The following is a 9,567-nucleotide window of genomic DNA, read 5'->3' on the forward strand; positions in this document are numbered from 1 at the left end:
GCCTTGACTCCTGGCAGTCCCTAACACCCTTTCAGGAGGTCCATGAGGTTAAAACTGTTCTCATAATAATACTAAGACATCATCATTCTCAATCTCTAATAGGCAGTGGAGTTTTCTAGAGGCTATACGACGTCCCTTCTGTTAAGCCAAATAATAAGGAGATGTGCAAAAATGAAAAACAATATCACTCTTCTCATTATATTTTTTCACTTTAGAAAACTTTTTTAAAAATATATATATTCATATTAGTATTTAATGGTTATATTACTTTAATAAATTAGTAAATGAACATTTCAAAATGTGTCTGGTTTTAATTTCTAGTTTGATAAATAGTGATAGATATAATCTACATTTTTTTAAAGAAACAGTTCTTTGGGGTCCTCATTAATTTTTAAGAGTGTAACAGGGTCCTCAGATTTAAAAAGCTTCACTGTTCTATTTAGTCTAGTAGTTACTGATCGACTCCAAAGACAATTGGATAAATTCAGGCAGTCAGGGCTTCCCTTTCTGGGAGCAGAGCTGAACTACATGGACTCCTGAGACGCTGCCTAAGCCAGGACAGCATGTTTCTAAGGGAAGCGAATTAATATTACTACCCCTGGGTGAGCAGTACAGGGATTAAACTCGAAGTGTTCCCCCAAAGCCTCGAGCACACACACACACACACAAGGGCCGAATGTGACATTGAAGGTCTTCAGGTAGGACATGCACCCCGGCATCAGAAAGTAAGCTCCACTGCTTAAGATAGAGGACTGCCTTTGGCCATTACCCAAACGTGTGTCAAGAGTCAAAGGCATGATGAATAGGATTGCAATTTGCACCTTATACCTGGACACAAATTCAGAATGCAGAGACGAGAATAAGATGGAGGAGAGGACTCCTGGTCTTTAAACATTTCTTCAGAATTCTCCCTCTTACGGGATATATGGCTTGTGTGTAGGATGGACTCAAATCGATTATATCTCAGAGTCTGAAAAAGCAAGTTGATTATCCAAAAATAATGTTTTGTTGACTCTGTTCATGCTCACTGGTCATCTCCACGGGCTTCCTCCTTCTCCGTATGTCCCTGATAAATCCAGCCATGCACTCAGGCCAGTTCCCATTGCAAATATACGATGAGGCCCCCTGAAGTCAGGTGGGCCTCTTACTTTTCTTTAAAGCCCACCACCTTACTCCTTCTCCCCTCAGGGCAGGGGCAGGGGCAAGGGCCGACAGGTGACATCACACCCCAGGGAAAGGTGACTGGCATTAGGTGTATACTGAGGTCAGCAGAGTATACTGAGGCAAAAATGAAAGCCTGTGGAGTGTTTCACCCAATGTGCCCGCCACTGGGAAAATACAAAGAAACTCTTCACAAAAGGTTTGGGGAATCTGTGGACAGACTTTCAGAATAGGAAACCTGGCTGCCTTCCGCAGCACATTTAATATTAATAAAGCCATGTTCATCTACAAGTAAAACTCAACATGTATAAGAAGTAATAAGTTATTTCTTCACCAAATAGGGAAGCCTAAACCCAGATCCCTGCAAGCTTCTTAACACTTCCACCAGTTGAGAGCTAATTGCACTGATAATAATATGAAAACAAACAAACTGCTTTAACAAACGCAAGTAGTTCCTCCCAGCATGTATTTACTATCCTCCGAGAGAAACTAGAATAATTTTGCATAGTCAATAACAAACTATACTTTTAGTGATTTCCTTTGTATAGAAAAATGGTGTTTAAGATCTTAAATTAATGTGCTGAGGGAGTTTGGCTGCAACACCTATAAATGGATCTTAGAAGTGGATCAAAGGGTGAGATGTTCATTTTACCATTTTATTCCACTAAAGCATTATTCATTCACTCGTCATAACATTTTGAGATACATTTAGTCTAAATGATTGTGGATACAAGATCATTGTGGCTTTTAGTGTAGTTAATTACACAATACCATTAATGCTCTGTTGCAATTCAAGGCTTAGATCCAGGTCCCTGTTGGAGGTGTAAATCGGTGCACACCTGACATCCTAACATCTCCGGGGCTTTCTCTCACCACTGGCAGACCTTCCCTTTGAGTGAGTCCCTTCCTTTGCATGCTAATCCTCAGCGCATGAACGCAAAGAGATCTGCCTTCCTGTTCCTATGCTGACTGGCTCCTTTCTCAGAAAATGCTCCTTCATGTCTGGGAAGGTCATACAGCCCTTAGTATCTGGGGTCCCAGCAGCAACAGCATTGTTTGATGCTGGCTAAAGGAAACAGAAAAGGTCTGTACATGGAAATGGTTGTAGTGGCAAAAAATCACCAAGTAATCAATCAAATATTGCCTGGTAAATCTGATCAGTGGCTCTATGATTAGTCCCAAGTGACCTAAAAACACTATAAAGTTGATCTGGTCTGAGATAGCTCAAAAGATGACTTTGGCCACAGTTGCCACATGACCGTGTTGCAAGACAATCAAAGCATTTAAACAAACCTCAGCAATGTTAGCAATACATGACATGGAAAAAATACAAACTTCCTACACAGACCATTTTGCATGATCAAATGCTGTAAAATTGTAAGTACCAGAGTAGAGATTAGCAATTCCTATGTGGTAAATTTATGTGCCTAATGACTTCTGTTGAAAGTGCTAAAATTGCTACGAATTTTTTTTCATTTTATTGCCTTGTCACAAGGGTCTCCTTCCATTTCTGTGAAAACCCTGTAACCATTTTAACAAGGAGAACTTCGTTTATAGTTGCAGTGTAGAAAAAGTCTTTCAGCACTTAAAAGTTTAAAAGGAACTTTATTTTAACCATAGAAAAGTGAGATAGATGGAAGTTCAAGTAGTAATACAAATGCAGTTTTAAGAACTTATTTCCGGCCGGGCGTAGTGGCTCACGCTTGTAATCCCAGCACTTTGGGAGGCCGAGGCGGGCGGATCACGAGGTCAGGAGATCGAGACCAGGTGAAAGCCCGTCTCTACTAAAAATACAAAAAAATTAGCCGGGCGTGGTGGCGGGCGCCTGTAGTCCCAGCTACTCAGAGAGGCTGAGGCAGGAGAATGGCGTGAACCCGGGAGGCGGAGCTTGCAGTGAGCCGAGATTGCGCCACTGCACTCCAGCCTGGGCGACAGAGCGAGACTCCGTCTCAAAAAAAAAAAAAAAAAAAAAAAAGAACTTATTTCCAAGTACCTTGCTTTCGCAATCTGTGCTAAATTATAAACCTTGAAAGTGGGACAAGATCTTGGAGAGGATCTAGGCTGGCCACACCTCTTCATTTTACAGATGAGGAAAATGAGGCAGACAAAGATGAAGTGAGTCTCCCAGGCCACCCACGCAGGGAGTGAGAGTGGCAAAACCAGACCTAGAATTCATCGCTTCTAGCTCCCAGCCTGGCACTTCCCCGCCACACCTGATCACCTGATTTCTTGGTAATTGCATCTTTGCTGGCATCTGTTCTCTCAGAAGTCTCTCGAGTTCCAAAAATCCTACATGTCCTGAAGTCTCCCCTTGAAGATATCAACATATCCTGCATGGTTTGTTTAATCGACACAAAACTTCTTCCCTATGATTTTCCTACTTGAAGAAGCCCTTGTTCCCTTTCTGCCACTTATGTTGTAAACTCTTGGTATGATGTTGCTTTCATCTAATAAGTATTAACTGAGTACCTAATGTGTGTCAGGGTAGGCATTAAGAAAACAAAGGTGAACATGACATAGCCCCTGCCTCCAAGGAGCTGTCAGTTAGTGGCATGATGAATGTTTTAAGTGTTTTGATGAGCACACAAGTCACTATGGGATCCCCAGCAGTGACAGACCCCCCCATACTAGAAACCTCAGTGACACCTCCTCAGAGACAGTGACAACTGAGTAAGTCACACTAAAGGTGAGTCCTACAGGATAAGTAGGAGTTACCATTCCAAAAATGCGGGACAGGGAGAACTGACTCAATTCAGAGACTGCAAGTGGCCCCAGTGAATGGAGACACATGTACTGGGCTGGGGGTAGGGGCTGTGCCCACTTCTCTAGACTTATAGCTTGTCACTGGTCTTTGTATGAAGATTTCCTAAGTTTTTTATGCATCTGAGCCAATGGTCCTCAAATTTTTTGTCTTTAGACCATTTAGGTGAGAAAAAAGTCCTGCGGATAGGATTACTATATATCCCACTTTTCCTGGGACAATCCTGGTTTATGTCTGCTGTCTTGACATTAATAACAGTGCCCTGTTTACTCTCAGACATATCCTGATTTGAACAATGTATGTTCATTTTACTTATAGACCATCAACCACACTCTTCAACCACACGTCACGGGTGTGCATATTTAAACAGAGCTATGAGCATAGTTTTTTCATTCCTGAAAACCTTAACTTTTGGCCAGTCACAGTGGCTCACACCTGTAATCCCAGCACTTTGGGAGGCCGAGGCGGGCAGATCACTTGAGGTCAAGAGTTCAAGACCAGCCTGGCCAACATAGTGAAATCCTGTGTCAACTAAAAATACAGAAATTAGCCGGGCATGGTGGCACATGCCTGTCATCCCAGCTACTTGGGAGGCTGAGGCAGAAAAATCACTTGAACCTGGGAGGCTGAGGTTGCAGTGAGCCAAGATCGTGCCACTGCACTCCAGCCTGGGTGACAGAGCAAGACTCCATCCCAAGAAAAAAAAAAAAAAAAAACTACCTTTTCATTGTGTCAGAGTGTTGTAGATATCATTTAGCCTAGCCTGCTTCATTTTAAAGATGGAGAGACATGGTAAAAAACATCTCTCAAGTGTTTGGTATAACCAGTCCTTAGGGAATGCCATGAGAAACCTTGCCTATTATAATACCAGTAATGGAATGCCAAAAAACACAACCTCCGTTGTCCACATTCTAAGTCTTTGAGGAGCAAAGGACGTACAGGATTAAGAAAATAGGATATTTTGAAGTTTCTGCAATGTGAAAGACTATGAGGACTAAACGAAGTGATTAAGTGAATCAATGTATATGAAAAGTGCTTTGTGGGCAAGAAAGTACAATACAGCTATTAGTAATGAGATGAATTGCTTTAATTTCCCATGGCAGGGGGGCGTCTGCTTTGCTCTGAAGCATCATAGCTGCTCCTGTCTCTTTAGAAGCCTGATCTTGACCACTGACCCGGCCCACTGTTGCCAAGCAGTAAACTTACAGCCAGACTCAGCCACACCAGAATGGTCCAAATCGCTGAGACTGCATAGCCCCAAAGTCAATCCACAACCCAGAGGGATTGAAGTGGCACAATTCAAGGCGTTAGGAAGCAAAGATATAAACCTGCTGACTCATTTCCTTTGGAGACTCCTTTCCTCAGACAGGCTTCATCTCCACCCAGAAAGGAACTCGTCAAACACTTACACTAACTGGCAGGGACTGAGGTTTGAAACCCATTATTGAAAACCTCCCGGGAGATGTAGGAGATGAAAAAGATGGTAACAGAACACATGGTGGTGTGGAAACAGCCTGAGCTGCAAGTTTGAAGGCCTGATTCGATCTCAGCGGTGCTACTTACAGGCTGTGTGACTTTGGACACCACATCACCTCTGTGAGTTCTGCTCCTCATCTACAGAATGAGGGGGCTGGGCTGAAATATGCCTAAGAAACCCCAGCTCTGAGGATCTGGTTACGAGTCTCTGGAATAGCCTGGCATGTTGGTTTTTAGTATGATATGCTTAAATGAAGCCATAAGAAAAAGCTTACAGCATATGAGTAAGAAACTACAAGCAGCCATTATAATTTATAAGTCCAAGAATATGCATCTGAAATGTGTAACTTGTTTAAAGTTATGCTGAAGCCCAGAAAACTGGAGGGAGAATAATTTCGGCTTAGAAGAATGCAGTTGCAAGTAGATGAACAGTGATCTGATGCTTAAAAATGCCAAAAAGAAGGGCAGTCCATATGCCTAAATCTCAGCCTTACAACGTCAGCCAGGGAGAAGAGCCAGCCAGATACACCAATACTTCTCAACTTTCCCCAGTTTGCGGGTACCACACCCTTTCTGAAACTAGCATTGCAAAACTCATTCTGAGTTCCAAGGTAGGCCTGAAAATGTCCTCAGAAGTATTTTCTACTCCATGAATCACAGTTGCACCCCTCTACCACCAAAACCTCCGAGCCATGTGACTTCTTCATATTCTTACCTTGTATGGTTAAGTGATTTTACTCCCTCTGTGGTGTTCCTGGTGCCCAAAAGGTTGGGAGCTGGAAATACTGCCAACATGGGGGATGAGAGGCGACAGTACTCAACCCGACAGCCCGTCTTTGAAAACAGCCCCAAAATGGACATAAGTCCATTTTGTTCACCGTCTCAAATCAGCTCAAATAACGATTTTTATGAATTTCCCTGAAAAAGGAAGTCACCAGCCCTGCTACCCCACCTTGCTTACCTGGAGTCACAGTTATCCTGGAAAACGCGTGGAAAAGGAACAGGCAAGCGAGGAGCACAAAGACCTGGATGTGGAGGCGACCGTGTCTGAGCAGAAGCAGCGGTGGCTCACCTGGGCAGCACCGCCACGCCCACTGTGCCAGCCCAGCTCCACGCCCCGCGCCGCCCCGCCTCGGCGGCACTCCTCTCCTACTCAAGCCTTTTGGCAGCTTGTCCACAATTGAAAGAAATGATTCAGGCTGAAGTTGCTGTTGTCTGCACAGCTTCCAAAAGGCCTCCAACATGTTTGGGCAGGAAGGGGCTGTGAGTTACATGCGTACCTACAGACATGCGTACGGCAATCCCCTCAGCCCACGCAGGACCACGCTTATCTAGAATTCCCTATTGTACATTTACTCTGATCTCCATTCTTTCTGTGTGAACTGCAGCAGCTCATTCTGCTAGATGCCAAAAGAGGTAGCTGCCCATTAAACAGAAAGGCGATCAAAAAAGAAGGAATGGATGTATGTATAAACACAGTGTGCCTACCTAAAAATTAGGTACTATTAGCAAAATATTTACTACCAAATTGGTAGGAGATATTGTTTAATGGGTGGCACAGGAAGTTTCTTTTTAAAATCCTGTGATTAGGATTACTCAGGCCTGGCACGGTGGCTCACATCTGTAATCCCAGCATTTGGGGACGTTAATGTGAGCAGATTGCTTGAGCCCAGGAGTTTGAGACCAAGCTGGGCAACACAGTGAGACCCCATCTCTACAAAAAATGTAAAACAATAGCCTAGTGTGGTGGTGCATGCCTGTGGTCCCAGTTACTTGGAAAGCTGAGATGGGAGGATTGCTTGAGCCTGGGAGGTCAAAGCTGCAGTGAGCCGTGAGCTAACCACTGTACTTCAGCCTGGGTAACAGAGCAAAAGAAACAAAAAGAAAAAGGAGTACGCAGCTCTGCTCTGAAATCTCTGCGTGGAGACTGCTCTTGTCCTCCTGTCTTCCCACAGCTTCTTCATTTGGCGAGACCTACTCCCTTCCAGCCGAATCAGTCTCAGGAAAGGACCTGAAAGGGAACTGGTTGCTTCTCTGCTGTGCTTATCTAGAATTCCCGATTGTACATTTACTACATTGTTTCATAATAATCTCTTACGTTCTCCTATATGTGACTACAACAGTGTTAAAGGTAAGTGCCAAGCTTCATTCATTTTTATAACACCAACGCTTGATACAGACCTGATGTACAGTATGCAGTCAATAAGTGCTTGTTGACTAATGAATAAGAGCAACTCGCTATATTAACTTACTAAACTAAGAGTGATAACAGCTTCCCCTCCCCCATGTCCTGGGTATTTTAATGTTAACCAGAATCAAAGTCATAAACTAAGTGAACTCCAAAAACAGAATTTCAGGCATCAGTGGAGCAAGTGGAGGGAAGATCATAGGTGAGAAGGTGTGGAAGGATGCTTCTTAAAAATTCTATTATCCAGCTGTAGGAGGGAAAATGAGAATTTGGGAGTAGAGTCATAAATTTGCAAACTAAATCTAACCACTCATTGCTTGAGAAATCCTGAGCAAATTGCTTAATCTCTTCAGCTTCAGATTTCTCATCTGTAAAATGAGATCTATATATAGTTCTCATTTGTCAATAAGATCTATAAAATGAGATATAGACAGAGATGGATGAAGAGACAATTTTTACATAGTTTCTGGCACATAGCATGTGCTTCCTAATGATGGCAATTGGTACCACCTTGCCCATTGGTTAGGCAGGCTCGGGTAATAGTGGACAAAAGACTGGAGCATGTTATTGACATTGAATTCACCACATTTATTGAACACCTGCTTCGTGCTTGCTACTGTGGTCTACAGATTTCAAGCGACTTGCACTTAAATGGTAGAGCTTCTCTATTCTCCTTTTTGAAGTTTTAATTCCTTCTAAAACACTCCTGTTCAGTGCTTGCTCAGCCGGGGCAGAAACATTTCCAATGACAGGAATTCAACAATACCCAAGGAAGTTCAAGTAAAGCGAAATGCCTTCGGGTGATTCTAACTGTGTGAAAGAGGCACCATTCGATTGGGGCTATAAGACATGTTCCCTCTCCCCAAAGGGTACAGTAGGAAGATAAGAAACACAGGAAAGTATCTGGAGGCATGTAATAAGGGACATAAGAGAGGTGCAAAGGACAAAAGGAGTTCAGAGATGAGTGTGACCTTTTCAGTCTGGCTATGACTGGGGAAGGATCATGGAGGCAGCATCATTGGACATCAGGAGACCATTTAAGCCTGAGAATGGAGATCCAGAGCTGGGACAATACAAGGTATATTGGACAGATATGTTAACAAAAGATTAAATAGAACATTTCCTGTCAAAAGCTTTCACTTGTTGAAGTATCTCTGGAGGTCAGACCCTGTACCTGAATGTTCTCATCCTCTCATTGAACCCAAGTAAGGCAAGGACTCACAAGTCTCAGGTGTAACATCATTGACAAAACACACTGTTGATTTAGGCAAAACAGTAAAAAAAAAAAAAAAAAAAAAAAAAAAAAAAAGTGGTTCCCATTCAGTGGAAAGAGTATTAAAACTGTGATTCTATTTGACTGAGAAGACCCGTTTCTCAGTAATATTCTTTTCCATGGCAGCCAAAATTTTAAGTTCTTTAGAATTCTACCTAAAAAGACACTAGAAAACAGAAAAGTGGGAGAGGATGGAGTTATACAAGTAGTTCACATTTTTTAAATTACAGAATTTCAAACTAGTTTCTGGAGAACATGCCTGCTGATTACTTTTAGGAAAGAGTGGCCTCAAGAATGCCTTCTGCATTCAACAGGTTTCTACTCTGCTTCTCTGCTTTAACTGGACATTTTGATTGGAGTCTGTGATTGACTGAATAAGCATTTGTTGAGTGTGTCAGACCCTGGGCAAGACCCAGAATAAGACCTAACTGTGGATCTCAAGCTGACTACAGTTTAGCTTTGCATTTCTATAAGTCAGATACCTACACTAATTGTTATACTGTAAAAATAAATAAATAAATACATACATCCTGAAGGAAATGCCTGGAAAGAACAAAGTTGTCATGTCAATTATGTTAACCTGTGGACTTAGAAGCATCAGACTTTTAAGAAAAAAGGTTCTACTCATACTAATAACTCAGAGAGCAACAATATCAAAATAACAATATGGTGTTATTATCCTGTTATAATCTTCAATCTCTTGCCTCA

The sequence above is a fragment of the Symphalangus syndactylus genome, chromosome 1 (assembly GCF_028878055.3).
Source record: "Symphalangus syndactylus isolate Jambi chromosome 1, NHGRI_mSymSyn1-v2.1_pri, whole genome shotgun sequence".
Taxonomy (NCBI): Eukaryota; Metazoa; Chordata; class Mammalia; order Primates; family Hylobatidae; genus Symphalangus; species Symphalangus syndactylus.